Source organism: Momordica charantia (assembly GCF_013281855.1).
Source record: "Momordica charantia cultivar OHB3-1 chromosome 1 unlocalized genomic scaffold, Mcharantia_2.0 BLBB01000001.1, whole genome shotgun sequence".
NCBI classification, from domain to species: Eukaryota; Viridiplantae; Streptophyta; class Magnoliopsida; order Cucurbitales; family Cucurbitaceae; genus Momordica; species Momordica charantia.
In genome coordinates, this window is record NW_028275157.1 from 3,175,713 (window position 1) to 3,195,649 (window position 19,937).

At 36.9% G+C, this 19,937-nt stretch overlaps 1 pseudogene; it reads right to left on the reverse strand.

The window, feature by feature from the left end:
• Positions 1-516: 516 nt before the first annotated feature.
• LOC148213094 (uncharacterized) lies at positions 517-2,046 on the reverse strand (annotated as a pseudogene).
• Between the last annotated feature and the right edge of the window lie 17,891 nt (positions 2,047-19,937).

Sequence of the window (19,937 nt, forward strand, 5' to 3'; positions counted from 1 at the left end):
AAGGATTCGACGTTGAAGTTTCTTCCTACATTCCAATTTTAAAAAACTAATGCATATAAGTAAGCTACCTACCCCTGGAGCTAGACCTTAAAGCATATTGTACTCTGAAGGAGCGAAACTATGACATGGTAGTAGTAGAAGAGAGATCGAACGAGCTTGAGGAAATGAGTGAAAGTTGAAAGCCTCCAACGTTCTTTAAAGTCAAATCAGTAGGAGGGAAGTTTGTACATTAGTGTCATGTTTACTTTTAAGTTTTTTTTTTAATTATGTCCTTAACGTTTTAATAATTTCATTTTCTTAGTACAGGATTGGAGTTCCCAAGAAACTAAGCAAGGCATAAGGCAAAGAGTAGTGAGCATTATTCCATAAGAAGGAACAAAACAAGACTTCAATATGGAATGACTAGAAAAAGCGCCACTTGCTGGCCCTTTTTTTTGTTTTACACATCGGATTAATCGAGGGAGTTTTCTAACCCTTGATTCGTTGTTGATATAATGTTGTTTTGTTCGTGTGTGCTCAGTCATGATATTTTGAAGGTAAAAGTATTTGCATCAGCTGGACAACATGCTGAGATGTTTGGTGGATAACACCTATCATGTTTAGTATGGTATCTTTAGTCTTCCCATCAATATTCAGTATAGTACCAACCAAATTATCACAAATGTTTTTCTCAATATGCATCACATCAAGTTTATGACGTAACATAAGATTTTTCCAATATGGAAGATCAAAGAAGATACTTCTTTTACTCCAATTGTGCTTGTTAGCTAATCGCTTACGTTTGTTATCAGATACTATTGTAACATGCTTGCTCAACGTAGGGAAACTCAATGAATTCAATTGATTTATAATATCTTGTCCAGTTAACATCTTCGGGGCTAATCTAAATTCTTGTTTCCCATCGTGTTGCCTACTCCTACGCCATGTATGTGTTTGAGGTAAATATCGACGATGTCCCATGAAACAAATTTTGCTTTTCAATCTCATTGAACTCGAATCATCGTTGCAAACTGGACATGCCTTATATCCTTTCGTCCTCCAACCAGACAAATCACCATAAGCTGGAAAATCATTAATCGTCCACAATAGAGCCGCATGAAGATGGAAGAAAGATCCACTAAAACTACCATAGGTGCGAATACCATTCACCCACAACTCATTCAACTCATGTATCAAGGGTTGTAAATAAACACCAATTTCTTTACCAGGAGACCTTGGCCCAGGGATGAGTAGAGATAGAAAAATAGATGATACTTTCATGCACTTCCAAGGAGGCAAATTATATGGAATGAGCATAACTGGCCACATACTGTATAATAAACTCATATTTCCGAAAGGGTTAAAACCATCTGAAGAAAGTGCCAATCTCACATTACGAGAATCTGCAGCAAAAAGAGGGTACTTTCTATCAAAGTGTTTCCAACCCTCAGCATCAGCAGGATGTCGAAGTATTCCTTTAGTTTCACACCTTTTATCTTTATGTCATCTCATATCTTCAGCAGTATGTTTTGAAATATATAGTCTCTGCAGCCTTCCCTTCAATGGAAAATATCTCAGGATCTTGTGGGGAATTTTTTTTCCTTTTGATTTATTCAGTTTGTACCTCGACTCTCAACATTGAGGACAATTGTCAAGAGATGCGTATTCTTTCCAAAATAAAACACAATCATACTTACACACGTGAATTGATTCGTATCCCATCCCTAGATCACGTAATTTTTTCTTAGCCTCATAATTTGATTTTGGAAGCTTTACACCATCTGGAAATGCATCGTTCAATAATTGGAGTAACATATCAAATGATTTATCACTCCAATGATTAAGAACTTTAGTATGCACAAGTTTCACTAAAAAATTAAACGATGTATACTTCGAGCATCCTGGATACAACTCTTCACTAACATCGCGAAACATTTCAGAAAATATATTATTAGTCTCCTGCTGTTCACTGGAATCTTCGGGAATGTTTTCAAACACTGGACCATTTAAATCATTCATCATTTGGAGCATATCATTATCATTAATCATAGTTGTCACTTGATCCATACGATTCCCACCATCTGGTCTATTATTTCTGATCGAATATGAAAATGTTGCTCCAAGAAACCTTGATCCAGGTCTTAAGAATGAAGAAATATTTACCTTTTCTCCATGAAATGTTCATCTACTATATGTCGGAGACATACCATATTTGAATAAATGACGTTCTACATCATTCAAATTATTCCTTAGGACATTTAAACAATTCGAACAAGGACATCTTGTTTTCCCTTCTTCATCCAAATAATTCTTAGCGACTTCAATAAAATTGCTAACGCCATTAGAATATTGACTACATCTCCGATCTTTCAAAGTTATCCAAGTACGATCCATAGCAATGTTTTCTATAAAAACATATAACTTATAGTTAATTACCTAACTCTAAATTTGATTTAACTAAAACTAATGTGAATTATAACTAAAAACGGTATCGAGACATATCGTCACAACAAAAACTATATAGTCAAAGCATCAAATCAAACAAAAACTAAATTTTATGTCAACTTCAACTTATAAACTTCATAATAAAAAACTCATAAACTTCAACTTCTGAATTCATATCCAACACAAACTTCAAAATTCATCATTAAACTAAGTCGTATGTCAAAATCTAACACTTCAAAATTCAATTGCCTTATATACAAAGTTATACAGGGATAAAGCCCACATCAAACATCAAATTCGTATCAAATCCAAGCAGAGAAGGGCTTATGAGTATAAAATCACTAATCAGCAACTAGAATTAATCATCAACATCGATCCCCAAATATCTCCAAATTAGTCGAGAATCACTCACCTCTGATTCTGCAGGTCTTCGTTGTAGAATAGTGCGGAGGAACTGAGACTTGAGGGTAATATGTCTAATACCTAAATTCTGGATTTCAACCCTGAAACAAGTACAAAAAGATGTCAAAGAAGTATCTTCTTTGATCTTCCATATTGGAAAATAGAGATAGAAGCATTTGGATGCAGATTCTAAGGGGCATTGATTATTTTAGTGATAAAGCCATTAGCCAGATCATAACAAGATTAACAAGAACCTCATTTACCATAACAAAGATTTTAATCATGTTAGTTAATTTAAACAAAATTGCCAATAAATTATCACCACCTTCATGAAACAATCAATACTCACAGCAGAGTTAAAAATGTGAAAGCCATTTTAGAACTATGCTGATGAGGTTAGTTTATTAGATGAAAATTAGGTAATACAGTGACAGTTGATAATGTACACCTATCCTAGTTCTAAGTGTTACAACAATAGACCTATCCATATGTCCATAATGGATACCGTCATTTTGGAACTAAACCCACATGGATTTTTACTTTTGGATTTCACTCAAAAAAGGATTGTAGCCTTGACTTATATTCCCAAGATCTTCCCCAAGTTGCATCCCAAATTGACGTTTTTAGCCACCACAACATAAAGGAGAGTCAGAAACATACCATCTGTAAACCCCTACAGACTTCAAATTTTTAGTACCATTTTTTTTTTTTGTGATAAAAAACGAATTCATGAAGAAAAGAAACAAAAGAACAGCCTAAGGACAAGGGCTGAGGAAATTTCTATGACACCACCATGAAGCCAGCAAATGAACATTATTACAAAAAGAATCCCAAGACTTAGCCTTATCTTCAAAAGAGCAAAGGTTTTTTTCCAACCAAATGCTCCATAACAAAGCTCTAAAAGCACATTTTCTCAAAACTTTAGCCTTGCCTTACAAGTTCCACCCGTAGAAACATTCTAGAATCCAATCTTCTATGTTCCTGGGCAAACAAATAGTTTTTCCAAAGCAGCCAAATTTTCAGTACCAACTCTCACACCCCCACCCCCTACAGAAGAATCTCCCACATTCCCAAATCTCTCCAACAACAGAGCTAATCGGCAATACCACAATCTCTCATCCAATAACACTGTTAGAGATTAAAAGGAATCGGCATTTCTTTCCAAATATTTCCTTCCAGACTCCCATGAAAATTAAAACAACTGGAACTAAGATGGAAGAAAACATCTCTTAACAAATGAAACAAAAAGGAAAAAAAAAAGTCGAAAATACCCACTCTTAACGAAAGGGAAAAAAAATCAACAACTGAAACAAATACCTCAGCAAACCATCCCAAATTACAAAAAGGAAACTCGAGCTTCGATTATTCAAGCCAAAACATCGAAATTCCACAAAATAGAAAGAAACACATAATGAATTATAATGCAGTAATGAACAAAAGGATTTTTAACCATAAATTGATATAATCAGGAAATGTCATACCCAGTTCTTAGAGAAGAAATAATGGGCGGCGACGTCGGGCGGCGACGAAGGCGGAGGCGACGGAGGGCGGAAGAAGCTCGGCGGCGACGGAGGGAGGCGACGAAGGGCGGAAGAAGCTCGGTGGAGACAGAGGACGGCGACGGAGGGCTTTTGGAGCTCGACGGCGATGGAGGCCGGCGACAGAGGAGAGGGGAGAAAGAAATCGGCAGCTGCGACGGAGGGGAGAAGAAAAAATTGAGGGCGAGGGTTTGAAAAATCGCGATTTGGGGGGTGTTTAATTCTGGGATTTTCAGCGACATTTTCAACTTACGTGTCGCTGAAAATCCCTTCAGCGACGCCTTCAACTTACGGCGTCGCTAAAAGCACATTTTCTGCGACATATGCTTGACAACGTCGCTGAAAATGTACTTTCAGCGACATCTTCTTGACGGCGTCGCTGAAATGGTTTCATAATGTCGCTGAAAATTACTTTCAGCGACATTTTGATCCCTACGCTGCTGAAAATGATATTCAGCGACATCGTCTGTTGACAATGTCGTTGAAATTATGTTTTAGTGACATTATGGCATATACGTCGCTAAAAATTTGTCTCTGAAAGCTCCGTTTCTTGTAGTGCTTAGATACGCATAGGATCTTCCTTAGTTAACTAGTTAGAATTGTTGAATTTTGTGCTAGTTTCTTTATAATGGTTATGAATTGTTAACTTCAACGAAGCATCTGCGTTAGCCTAGGGTGTTAACAAATTGGCTACTAACTCTAGTATTATTTTCGTTTTAAACAATGCCTCCCCATCGAAGTTCAAGAGCTCGTGCCAACGTTAACTCGAATCCTAGAAATGATGATGTAGTAGATCCCTTCGTTCCTCTGGTAGCTCCCTAGGGAGCGGTAGACCCTTCAATTTCTCCAGCAGCCCCTCAAGAAGGGGTAGACCCTCCAGCTCCCCTGGTAGCTCCTCAAGTGAATCCTCAGGTGGCTTTACTGGCAGGAGCACTTCAGGTGTTAATTGACGATTCGACTGCAACAGGTGCTGCTCATGCCCAGCAAACTCGTCAGGCTCGGGCTCCTCAGAATGAAGCTCAGTTCATCAGGGACTTTAGGCATTATGGACCCCATACTTTTAATGGAGAATGCGAGAAAGCTATAATAGAAGAGAAGTGGATCGAGGAGTTAGAAGCTCTATACACTTATCTAAGTTGCAGCGACCAGCTCAAAGTCAAAGGTGCAGTATTTATGTTGAGAGGCAAAGCTCTAAATTGGTGGGATGCAGTAGCAACTGTAGAAGACCATGCAAATGAACCCATCACTTGGACAAGGTTCAAAGATCTGTTTTACGACTATTACTTTTCAGAGATGGTAAAGGATGAAAAAGAGATAGAGTTCTTTCACCTCACTCAAGTAATTTTGATGGTGGCTCAGTATGAAAAGAAGTTTGCAGAACTCTCTTGGTTTGCTCTTGATCTAATCCTCACTGAGGCAAGGAAGATTAAAAGGTTTGTTAGAGGTCTACGCAGGGGGATTAGAGGAGTAGTTGATCTTTAGTGGCCAACCACTTACTCGGAGGCAGTTAGGGGTGCCTTGGTTATGGATAAAGATGTCACCGAAAAAGCTCAACCACAATAAGAAGTCGACTTATCCTTAGGAGTAAAAAGGAAGGTTCCTCTCACATCCTCTAGCCAACCTTCAAAAACCACCCCTCAGCAACAGACTCAAGGACAAGTTGTTTCCCCATGGTGTCCCTTTTGTCAAAAGCATCACTTTGGCCAATGTTGGACCAGGAAGAAGGCCTGTTTTAAGTGCGGAAAGGAAGGCCATTTTGCTAGAGAGCGTCTGATGACTGATTCAAACACTCAAAAGACTCCGCAGGCACCAGTGCAGAAAATTGTTCAGAAGACTTTGCGTCTGACATCCTCTAGCATCTTTGCGCTAACTCAGGAAGGAAAAGAGAATGTTAATGCTACAGGTACTCATATCCTACCATTGAGTGGTTGAATTCTCCTTTCCTGAAAGTGTTATTATTAAAGTTATGTTAGCTTTGAGAATTCTTGCTCTTAAGTCATTCCTTGATCTTTCTACTGTAATTGATAAGTAAACATTGAGTTGGAACCGTTAGGTGTTTCGTGGTAGGTTTTCACTTAGTAAGACTCGGTGTTAGTTTTTGGTTAATGGCGAAAGTGGAAAGTTCTTTATTACTTACAAGGCTCAAGGAGCAAACGGTTGTCTTAGAAAAGACGTCACAAGGAAACAACTAAGAAGAACAAGAAGATTTAGGTACTGAGGAATGTTTGACTAGTCAACTTTCGAGGACGATAGTTTTGTAAGGTGGGTAGTCTGTAACGCCCCGAGTTTTCAGGTTATTTTTATTTTAAGGTTTAAATTGAGCCTTTGGATTTATGGCTTAAGCTGTTAATTTAAATTCTAGATTTTATAATTTGGAGTATTAATTTGGAGAAATTAGAATTAAGTTTGATTTGGTTAATTAAGATAAATTAAGTATTAGAATTTTGGAAGGAGATTTTATTTAAATCTTAATTCAAAGTTGTGGAAATTTAATTTTCACTTTTGGATTTTATTCTTAGGTTTTAAAATTAAGATAGTCTCTGAAATAACTTTTCCAAATCCTTTTTAAGGTGGGTCTCCTTATTCAAAAGGGATTGGGAAAAGTTCCACCTTATTTATAAGACAATTAGCATTATTTGGTTTATTTACTTTTTGGAAAAGAAAATAAAGGAAAAAGAAAAGAAAAGGGAAAAAGAAAGAAAACAAACATAAGGTTTCATCTCTTTCTCCTCTACCACCCCCTCAGCAGCCACACCCCCCTTGGATCTTCTTCTCCGGTGACAACACCTCAAGATCAGAAGTGATTCCTTCAGGTCCGGCAGCGCTTGTTAATTCGACAAACCCGTAGCAGTAGCAGAATAGCGCCGGCTTTTCTCGAGCAGCAGCGGCGACGCGATTTCCCGTCAGCAGTGGCGGCGCGACGAGTTTTGCAGCAACCACGACCTGCCTCAATGTTTTATTCGTTGTTTTCCAGCGTGGCTGTTAACAATTGAGCAAACTTAACAGTTCCGCTTAGATCCGGCAAGCAGAGGCAACGCGTGGCTCTCCCTGTAGCAACCTGTGACATTCTGACGATGACCCTCGATCGTGGGTGTATTAGATGACCTCGAACAGCATAGATCCGTGAAGTCCAGCAAGTTCTTGTGACGATATTCTTTGTTTCGGTGACTTTCAGCATTATCCATGGTTTTTTTCACATCGGAACAACAAGCTTAAGGCCATTCGAACTCGAATTTGAGAGCCTGAACCTCCTCGACGTTGACCCACTCCTATTCCAAGAGGTTTTAGTGTGAGTTAGTAGGTAATGACTCAACTAAATTTAGTTTTGATTCGATTAAAGTGGTTTTAGGTAGTTTCTAACCCAAAAGCTTGGTCTCTTTGCTTGATGAAACCTTTCGGCCAAGCTTAGGAATGTTAGGTTTCTTGGAGTAAGTAGTTCTTACTTGTGAGGGTGTTTGTTGTTTGAATATGCATGAATTGTTTGGCGTGTTCTGTATGTTTATTATCCGATAATAAGTATGGTTATTATCTCGTTGTGATTGCTAGCGATTATGACTACTTTTGGATAAAATCATACTTGTTGTTAATTATTCTAACATATTGATCTTGTTGTTGGATGCATTGTGAATGACATATTGGATATAGTAACTTTAAATGTATTTATGTCTTGTTGATGGAAGATGTGTTAATTGTTTCTTTACTGAGAGTGGATATGTTAATGGCATGATATCATTACTGTGGTTTGGTGTTTGAACTGAGCTCTTGAGAAGTTTATTGCTGGATGTATTACTGAAATATGGATAATTATGTCAACTGTGTGTTTAGACTGAGTTCTTGTGAGATTTATTATATAGTGAAAGCGTAAGGACATATTGGTTCATGATTAGTATGTTTGTTTGTGCGTATGATATCATGTTCAAATGTGTTTGTGAACTGAATGATGCATGGGTCATGGTTTAAGAAAGCACATAGTAGGACTCCGGTGAGGGTTCGGTTCTGTTATGAAGAGAATGGGTGAGTATCAGGGCCAGAGGGCTGATATGTCACTAGTTGGGTATTGAGGTTTCGGGTAAATGGTCGAGGGTCGATACGTCAACGTTGGACAAAGATGAGTGTTGAGGCTTCGGGTAAATGGTCGAGGGTCGATGCGATGAGTCTTAGAGGAAAGGCAAGTATTGGGGCCTTGAGAAGAAAGGACAATGACCAATACGTTGCAAAGCCATCGAGGCCTTGATTAGATGGTCAAGGGTCGGTGCAACAGTTTGGGGCCTTGGGTAAATGGTCAAGGGTCGAACACCAAGCGTCATAGAGAAGTGTCGAGGCTCTAGGTAGATGGTCGGGGTCGATACGACTCAAAGGAGTCAGACTTGGAGGAATAGGAAAGAGAACTAGTGAATCATGTTGTGAGGATTGGGTTTTGGCATGTAGTTTGCATGTTTAGTTGAGTTTATATAATTTAAAGCATGATAAGTATGATGTTTTGTGATGTGTAAGCATGCTGTTTGTGTGTGACCCATTAGGTAAGAGCTGCGTACTGAGTACTAGTTTTTGTACTCACCCCTCCCTTTTTCCCTCCAGATTTTGCAAGTAACGAGGCCACCCACAAAAATGGTGATGGCGATGAGGAGATTTGACATGAAGGACCATATAGTGCTGCGTCATTTTATGTTAGATAAGATGGTGGAGTTGATTTTTTTTAATAGGTTTGTTAATTGATCGGCAGGTTAATTTGTTTCAGCTTTATGGTTAAGAATGTTTTAAGTTGTCGGTTCGTTATTCTTTTGAGGACTTTGGATACGCTTAGTTATTTCGGTTGTGGCATTGGATTTTTTATTTTTTTTTAGTTAATAGAGCTTTCTTTTATGATAATGTTGAGAAAAAATGTAGATATTTTATTTTGTTGATGATAAGCTGGTTAGGAGGTTTTAATAACGTGCCCCATATGAGTTGTTTGAAATTTGGGGGCATTACATAACGACTTACTTAAACCTGCTTTTGGATTCGATTAAAATTTTTTCAAAGTGATTTCTAACACAGAAGTGTGTCTCTGTTATTTTAGGAACCTTAGGACACTTTTGAGTAAGTAGTTCTTACTTGGGGGATTATTTGTTGTGTGATATTACGTAATGCGTGTTTGCCTGTTTGCACATTTATTACTATAACACCCCAGGATTTTCAACATCCCAACGGGAGCCGTTACTAAAAGCCACCTAAAAAGTCCCACTCGTACTAGAGAATTAAACCGCTAGAAATACAAACTATGACAAATTCTCACCATGCTTCCGCTGCGCTACTCTTATTAATAACACTCACAAAAGCTTGCACTAAAAAAACCAAACAACACTAATGTCCTAACAAAACTCAAATTCTTCTAAGTTAATAATTTAATAACAAACAAACCTTATAGAATCTTTTCACTGAAATCTTCACTAATCATAAACTATTTACTACATAAAACTAACTTTCTCGAATAGCAGCGAAGCAAAGGCTAACTCAAGTTCAGCTTGAACAAATGCATATCCTGATAAATATCCTTAATAGATCACATCACCACAGTTCAAGTAGCTAAACAAAATTAATGTTCTAAAAAGAATAGCGAACCGTCAGCCCTAAAACATCCTTTAAATATGGATATTAACAATCCAATTTATTAATCTAATAACAGACTCAAGTTACAAATAAACAACTATAACTATCCTATCCAACTTGAAACTTAACAACGCTATGTTAAATGGTCTCTCTAGTCAAGTCTCCTCCTCGCCATCACCATTCCAAGAGTTAGCTCGATACCGGCAAAACTGAAGGGGGGAAAAAGAGGGATGAGTACAACCACGGTACTCAGTAAGTAGCCCGTACCTGAAGGTCACGCACAAACAACATGCTTATCACTGAAAGGTGCAAACGACATGTTTATCAATTCATCATGCGTTACATAATAAGAAAATGAACACATATCTAAACATGCAACCTACATGCATATCCACCATCGCATCTTAACTCACTAGTACTCTTTCCTATTTCTCCATGGCTTTCTCCTTTGAGTCGTATCGATCCCTGACCTTGCATAGCCAAGGCATCAACACTTCTCTATAGCGCTTGGCTTTCGACCCTTGACCACGCATGGCCAAAGCCTCGAACTGTGCATCGATCCTCGGCATTTATCCTCAAGGCCTCGACATTTACTAGGCATGTTGGTCCTTGACCACTACTACATCAAGACCCAACACTATTCATTAATAGAATCACTGTGCTATTCCCGACTTTTATTCCTGGAGCCTTGATACCCAACTAGTGACGTGCCAGCCCTCTGGCCCTGTTACTTGCTACTACGACATGTCTCATGCATCAATAATCTCATAAGAGTCCTATATGCCATAGACAAAATTATCATACATAAAAACTTATCATTTTAAAATAGTCGAGCATGATCTAACAGTCCTAACTTGCATGAAACACAGAAGAGGCACAACCAACAACTTAACCAAAATATAATCAACAGATACCCAGCATACATCAGACACAACTGATTTCTCCCAAATATTCAATATGCTTTCGAAACAACAAATTACAATACAAGTTTGCAATTTTCATCATACAACCCAATTAGAACATAACAACAATTCAAACACAACCATCCAATACTACATGGTTATAACTTATTCGCTCAACCACATAATTTTCCTAGGATATATCAATAGTTTTATCAACAATGACGTTTACTAAATGATAACCATGACAAGCAATCATGCAAAAATCACACATAGGCACACGAGCAAACAACCATATCATACAAGCACACAACAACCAATCTATCAAGTAAGAAACTACTTACTAACAAGGGTCGTAACACGCTACTAAGCTCGCCGAAGGATTGCCTACGTCAAAAGCAACCAAACTCGGGTTAGAAATCATCTAAAAACACTTAATTTGAATCGAAACACAGTTTAGGCAAGTTATTACCTACTAACTCACCCTAAAACCTCTTGTGTTAGGAGTGGGTCGACGTCGAGGAGGTCCGGGCTTCCAAATTCAAGTTCGAATGACTTTGCGCTTGCTGTTTCGATGTCAAAAAGCAATGGGTAATGCCGGTTTGGCTCCGATTTGTGGTTGGCTTATATTGTATTTATGACATTTTAGGACCATTTGTGAGTGCAAAGTAATCAAAAGAAGCAAAAAGACGGAAACATCATCATGGGAGGCGCCAGGCGCCTGTGTGGCTGCAGAAAATCTGGTTTTCTTCAAACTTTGCCCTTAATGAAACGCGTCTTCCAATGCATTTTGGTGGTTCCAACCGATGCATACGTGTTGAAGAAGTGTTCCACTATCAGTTTAAGCACGATTTAGTCAGTCAAAGGAGTTGGAAATGGGTGATCCACCAGCGTTTTAGGACCTACCTAACCAATTCCAACAGCTATAAATTCCAGCAGCTTCTCCACCAAAATCATCAAGCCTTGCTTCCTTCTCTTTATCATTCTTAGTGTTTCTTTGTTGCTTTCTAAGTACTTTTGAGTTGCTTTCATTAGTTGCTTTTAGTTTTTAAATCCCGAGCACTTTACATTCCTTTATTGAGCTTTGTTTTGTTTCCGTTTGTACTTAGTTATTTCCTACCTATTCAAATATATAAAAATCCAGCACTTTGCTTATCTTTCCTTTGCCTTTACCTTATTTTTAGTTAAGAGAATTGTGTTTTTGGAGGAAAGAGCACGTGACAATCCCCCGGTGCCGCGGGTCGCCGTTTAGCTGCTCCATAACCGGTAGGGAATGCCCGTGGAAAACGCATCCTCCTCGTGGGTCTCATTTTCAGCCGTCGTCGTTGCTGCTATTGTTGCCATCACCGGAAAGTGGCCGGAGCAGAACAAGAAGAAGAGGGTGGTGTGGGTGTGACGGCTCAGGCAAAAGAGAGAGGGGAAAAAGATGGAAAAACAAACACTAGGGTTTCCTATTTTAAATTTTTGTTTTGTTTTCTTTCATTTTCCTTCTCTTTTAACAAACTTTTTTCACTTATTTGATTTGAAAACAAGAAAGCCCAATAACCCATAATTACACTTTAGTAACCAACTAAAATTCAAAACAACCCATAACAAAATAATTAACTTGACCCCTAAAACCCAAGAGTTCAATCTAGCAATTATAAATTAAATTTCCAAAAACCTTGGATTTAATATTTAATTAAAAATCTTTTCCAAAGTTTGAAAACTTAATTTATCTTAATCCAACGAAATTAAACTTGAATTCTAATTTAAATTCTAACTTATCAACAATTAGAACTCTAAATTTAGAAAATCAAGAATTTAAATTATTAGCTTAGGGGAAAAATCCAAAGTCACAATTTAAATCTTAAAATAAACTAGCTAGAGAACGTGGGGCATTACAATTACTAATTTACATTATTTAGGTTATTATGTGAAACTATTGGTTTCTTATATATTCTTAGAGTGTGGTTATGCTTTATGGAAATATGTTGGATAGATTGTTTGGTGTGTTTATGAAATATTGATGATTATAATGTTGTTTGGTTGTGTTTATAAAACATACTAAAATAATTGTGAGAAGTCTAATATGTTGTGCAAGCATGTTAAACACATCATTTTGTTATTAGCATGCTGTTTTTGGTTCTATAAGCATGTTGGATTATTTGCTATTGTTTGCTATATGGGTCATGGCTTAGGAAGCATGTTAAAGGGTTTGTGTGCAATAGTTGTTTGTTATAAAGTGAATGAGTCAGTATCAGGGCTAGTGGGCTAATACGTCACTATTGGGTATCCATGCTTCAAGTAAAAATGGTCAATGATCGATATGCCAAGTTTTGGATAAGATGAATATCGAAGCCTCGAGCAAAAGTGGTTAAGGGTCGATGCGATGAGTTTAGCTGATAGGTGTTTACGCTTGTTTACATGCGTAAAAAGAAGGTTTTAGATGTTGTTTTTACAATGTTTCAGCTTTGTTTCGGATTTTTCTCGATCGTTTGAGTTCCAATTCATGCAAAATTCATATATTATGGTTTGTGGTTGGCTTATATTGTATTTATGACATTTTAGGACCATTTGGGAGTGCAAATTAATCAAAAGAAGCAAAAAGACGGAAAAACCATCATGGGAGGCGCCAGGCGCCTGGGAAGCTTGCAGAAAAACTGGTTTTCTTCCAACTTTGCCCTTAATGAAACGCGTCTTCCAATGCGTTTTGGTGGTTCCAACCGATGCATACGTGTAGAAGAAGTGTTCCACTATCAGTTTGAGCACGATTTGGTCAGTTAAAAGAGTTGGAAATGGGTGATTCACCATCGTTTTAGGACCTACCTAACCAATTCTGCACAGCTATAAATTCCAGCAACTTCTCCACCAAATTCATCAAGCCTTGCTTCCTTCTCTTGATCATTTTTAGTGTTTCTTTGTTGCTTTCTAAGTACTTTTGAGTTGCTTTCATTAGTTGCTTTTGGTTTTTAAATCCCGAGTACTTTACATTCTTTTATTGAGCTTTGTTTTGTTTCCATTTGTACTTAGTTATTTACTACTTATTCAAATATATAAAAATCTAGCACTTTGCTTATCTTCCCTTTGCCTTTACTTTATTTTTAGTTAAGAGAGTTGTGTTTTTGGAGGAAAGAGCACGTGACACTCTCCCTTGCTTGAAAGAGAAGGGTGAAGCTCTGAATCCCGATAAAAACTCTCCGTTAGTTAACTTTTGTTTTTCACACATGCATTCCACATTCAACCATTTTACTTGCTGTATTTTCTTCAATATGTCTTTCTAAATTCCCGTCTCTAGCCCGGTTATGGATAGTTAGCCTTTTATGTCTAAAAAGGGTTGCTAAGAAGTAGTGTTTTTACTTTCCATTCATTGCTCAACATGTTTTCCCAAAAAGTTCGGATTTAGAGAAGGCCACTGTAAGTCTTAACAAGTCAATACTGAAAAGGTTGCTTATTTGCATTGTTGAGTGGTTAAACCGAGGAGAGGAGCGCCTTAGACATAAGGGTTCCGCTTAAGTAGCCTAGACATAGGACCTTAACCCGAGGTTGCGACTATTTCCATCCTAAAACTAAGATATATCTCATAATAGACATATTAGGAAATGTCTTAGGACTTTGAACTTGCTTAGACATAAGTAAAGTGAGAAGCGTAGTCGTTAGTTTCTAAAGTAAAATGCATATTATCCATAGCATGTCCTTGATTCTTTGTTGGCTAACTTGAAGTAAATCGGGCTAGGTTTTATTATTTTAAGTCCAAATCCCAAATCCAAAACCATTATTTGTGACCACTTCCCATTTTACAAGAATCACTCATTTCAACATTCACTATTCTTTAAAACTTCAGAGTTTGGAAATTATTTAGAAGTCCTTGAGGATCGATACTTGGATACTCTATCCATTTTATATTAGTCTGACAGGTGTGCGCTTGCATCTATATAATTGTTACCACGCTTAGTGCGTGCGTTCAGCATAAACACCCAGTCAATAGGCAAGGATGGGGGCTTGGGTAGAAATGGTCCAATACGTTGCGAAGTCATTGATGGCTTTTGTAAAAATTGTCGAGGGTCGTTACAACTCGAAAGGGTCTTGGAGGAAAATGAAAGGTGTAGAAAGAGTTATATAACTCTAGTAAGTTTCGTGATGTGAAACTTGAGATTGACATGTAGGATGCATGTTTAGTAAGTATGTGTTTTATTTTACTTAAAAGCAAGATATATATATATATATATATTGATGAGCATGGTGTTTTATGTTGTGAAAGGCATGTTGTTCGTGCGTTACCCACCAAGTAAGGGTTATTTACTAAGTACGAGTGGTTGTAATCACCCCCCCTCTTTTCCTTCCAGATTTTGTAGGTAATGGGGTAACTCATGAGAATGGTGATGGCGTGGAGGAGACTCGACCAAAAGAACCATATAGCTACGTCGTGTTGTTTCCTTTTTATGGGTTACCATTTGTTGGTTTTCTACAGATAGTTGCAGTTGTTTATTTGTTCCTAAGATTGGGCTCGTCCCTTGCTTTAGTTTTGGTTTTATTTAGCTTATTGTTAAAGATTATGTTTAACACTTGGTATTTGTCGATAGTTGTTTCTTCTTCAAACTGAAAGTTGTTTTTGTTGTTGATTTATTTATTCTTTCGAGAGTTTGAGCTTCGTAGTTGTTTGAGGTTTTTGTTGAGACTTCTGAAGTTAATAAACTTTATTTAGTTTTGTTCGAGCTCCTTGTGAAAATAGAAATTTGTTATTGAGTTGAGCTTTATAGATGGTTTTAGTAACGTGCCCCATTTGAGTTGTTGAAAATTTAGGGGCATTACATGTAACATCAGGTGGACACCAAAAACTTTTTTTCTTTCACTTTCATACCTATCACATGTCATGAAGGTATGAATAATGAAACATTAAAAGAGTATAAACAATCTTTGTTTAATAGCTATACTTTAATTAGAACATTTACTTAATAGTATTTAGTTATAATGAAAGAAGCATCATCCATAATTCAAAAATTTTCCTATCGTTATCAAGAAAAACAAGTTGGTGTTTGTTTGCTTGGCCCAAGATTTAGTTACAATAAGTTAAAAGTCACCAAAAAAATAGAAGAAAAACAAACTTGATTTGTGTAACAACCTTATGGTTGTAGATGTCTGTAGCAGAAATTGCTTACCGCAAGTCTACGAGTCAAGTTTTAATATAGACGGTAAGTGAATATCGATATCGTCCTCTATATTGGGTTTCTAGCTCACTCAAGTACCACAGATACAATCACTGAATTTTATTTAGAGAATCAAATCCGAATCAAAGAATACAATCAAAGAAAATAAACACGCATTAAAATAAAGATAAAAATTTTTTTTGGAGAAAGGTCCTAGGGAATGGATTTCACCTATTAAATCTATTATCCAATTAATCAATTACTCAGGATTGTACGAATTATATATTATATAGGCCAAGAACTCTCAAATCTCAACTGCCTCTCCAGAACGCAAGCTAATTCTCCTGACTAATTAAGAAACCAATATCCATATCTAGTTTCTATAACAAGTAAAGACTTTATTGAATAAGTATTTTAACGACCTCTAACGAACTTCTAAATTTCCCGATCTTAAAACCCCTTTAGTTATGCACCACAGTTTTAACTCTAAACTACTTCTCTTGAGCGTAAGATTTCAAGTCTATCAATGGCTACATCAAACTCTAAAATAAGAGGTTTAGCTTCTCATATTCAATGTAAAATAATAAAATCACAGTAAGAACTTCATAATAAAACTACAAAAATTAAGGGAAAGGAGAAGAAATTAAGTTCGATGTGTCAATCGTTCGTCCCCGAAGCGACCTCACGATCCCGAGCCTTGAAAATTTATTTTCTCAGATCTCCAATGGTCTTGTTGCCCTCCAAATTGGCCAAGAAGGCAAACTACTAAAAAACCTGTACAAAACTCCCCCGTTCGGCGGCTGAACAACCCTATTTTTAAAAAAATCTGTTCCTGCAGTTGTTGGATGTGTTGCCCTAAACACATAATTTGTATTTATGTAAAAACATATTTATGTTCAATAAAGTTATGGTTTCATTATTCAATCAATTTGTTGTTGTACTTATAGTATTGCATTGTCCAAATCTAAAAAACTAAACATCCAATGTTATTATCATGTAATCGGGACATATCTATACTACGTATATATTTGCTATACCCTCGATATACAAGTGGATAATGTCCCGAGAATAACCTTAAGGGTCTATAAGACATGAATAAGGTTTGGTACCTTATCTTGGCAACACTATGGATACGACCCACTTTGTAAATGTTACAGATGATCCGATCCAGGTCGATCGTGTGGAGATATGTGAGTGGGGATATCCTATACAATTAGTTTGTATAAGACCGGACCGCGAAATGGTCAATCTTTAGATGTAACGTTGTTGACTAACAGATTGTTGTTTCATAGGATGACTAGGCAACTCATTCTCAATCTTGAGTGAGTTATGGACTCCTGCCCGAGAAGGCTCGTCCTTTGATCTGTATGGGTTAGACTGGCCCGAGTTACCGACTGAACATTCCGACCATTTAGGGACGAGAACGAGTGGAGAGCTGTGAACATAACTTCATGAGATGAAATTCACTCCTCCCCGACTATAGGGGAGTAGATGAGTGTTCTCTTAAATGCTGACTCCGGGACTTGAACAAGGGGCCCCACTCTCTCACTGGCCCAAGAGGGAGATCCGATTATTGTTCGAACCATAAGCGGGGTGTTCATTAGAGGAGCAGTGGTATTTAAGGAGTAAGATGTAACCCAAGGGTAAAATGGTAGTTTGACCGAGCTTGAATTACGAACACTCGTGAATGATTGACTTGTCGTTAATGATCGATATCCATGGACACAAAAATATTCTATAGTGAGAAGAGTACATCTGCGAGTTTTTAGTGGAGTAACCCGTAGTTAATGTAGATTGATTAAGGTGGTTAATGAGTTTCACCAATTAATCTCGTAACGTTGGAGCTTCTGATCTATAGGTCCATTAGGTTTCTTTGCTAGCTCATAAACGGTAATTAAGAACATTAAGTCTTGGAAGTAATTTGAATTGTTCAAATTTAATTAAAGAGAATTTGAGCAAATTGCATATGACACAATTTAATATAATGTATGATGATGCATTATAGAACTATATATTATGAGATAATAATGTTAATAAGATTTATATTAAAAACTATATGTTAAAATTTACTGTGAATTAGATTCATATTAAATACTATAGTATAGGAGGAAAATGTATATTTGAATATGATTCAAATATTAACTAATTTAATTAAATATGATTTAGTTAAATTATATTTAATTAATTAATTAATTAATATTTAATTAATTATTAATTAAATTAAAATAGTTTTTATTAAATTAAACTAAATTAAATAAATATATATTTTGTTAATTATGGCTTTTACCATAATTAACAAACTCACCACTTCCCAACAATTTTTTTTATTTTTTTTTGGAAATGGTGAAGTGAAGAGTGGGAAGTTACTCCATCTCTCTCTTCCATCATTTCATTAAATCACATAATTTTTTCTGTAATTGTGGTTACTTGATTTTGCTGGCAAAGTGTTGTACACAAAATAAAGAATAAGGTGCTCTTATAAAGAACTTAACAAGGCTAGACAATTCTTGGCTTTTCCGTTCTCCAAGATTCAAGATCCCACAATCACGTTCTTATCCTTAAGACATAGCAAGATTATTTTGTGGTTGTGTTCTATCGTTCGTGCTTTCGGGAACATTTATTCGTGTCAAAACAAATGCGAGTTCATGGAAGAAGATTTGCCAACGGTCTACAAAAGTAACCATATTCCCAAGAGGCTTAACCTCTAATTTAATAGAAATTGTTCGGTTGGTGTTGTTTCGTTTCTAAATTGAATTGAATCACAAGCGATCAACCGCTTCCGCTGGGAATTCGATCCAATGAGCAGCGCAATGGTGCTATACACAGGGCCATGACGCTACTCTATTTTAAAAACGTGAAATTAAGACTTCAGAGCGTTGCGGTGCTCTGGGCTAGCATCGTGGCATTGTCTCCTAGGTTTTTTGGGCTTGATTAAGCATTGTGATATCTTTATATTCGCTCGGGTTATGATTTTTCTCTCAATTTGATCCATTTATGTTTCATTTCCTCTCAATTACTAATTCCTTCAAAATATGACTTATGTTTGTAAATCTATTAGAGAGAAACGAAAACTAACAAATAATTTCAATATTATGAAATGTAGCTCACATAGTGCACTATCAAGTACCCCCAAACTTAGCTTTTTGCTTGTCCTCAAGCAAACTTAACAACTTTATATGGAAGGATCTCATGCATAATATAAAAAAGTTAAATATGGGTGTAAGTCTCATCTTATCAAATTCTCCCCTACCTAAATCATGCTTATTCCCAGATATATATCGTAACTTAACATACCAACTCTCCTTTCTAATCCCCATTCATCTTCCAATATCTCAAAGTGTTTTTAACTCTATCCACTTAAAGACAAATTGAATGCAAAAGTCAAAGGTACTTTTATAATGGTTCTAATGGGGCTTAGGTAAGTGTCCGGATTAGGCACCTCTCTGCCCCGGCATTCCCTTGCGACCTGGTCACGCCACTGTCAAGTTCTAAGCCACTTAGAAGAGCCTAGACTACCCCTACTCACATGCTTCCTAGTAAAGCAACTAGAAGGTCACCCAACCTAAGATTACTCCAAGTCAAACACGATTAACTTTGAAGTTCTTATGATTGAGTCACCGAAAAGGAAGGTGCACCTTGTTAGTATAGGTAGTGACTATCAATTTGTTTAAGCCTTTCTTGAAATTGGCTATTCTTCCATGATCTTAGGATCCCTCTCATTCGGATGTGCTATTGGTTCATTCAGGTACCCCTCCTCTCTAGTCGGCCGTCACAGTAAGGGTGAGATGAAAGAAAATTTAGAAGCTCAAAGTTCAAGATAACAAATATTATAAGTTGCATGATAATCACTTAAGACAATGACCACAATGTACTCCTATTCGCTTGAATTATATGCCCCCATCTTCAAGTACTAACAATCTTGGGAAAAGTAGCATCAATTAATCGTTTCTTGAAAAATA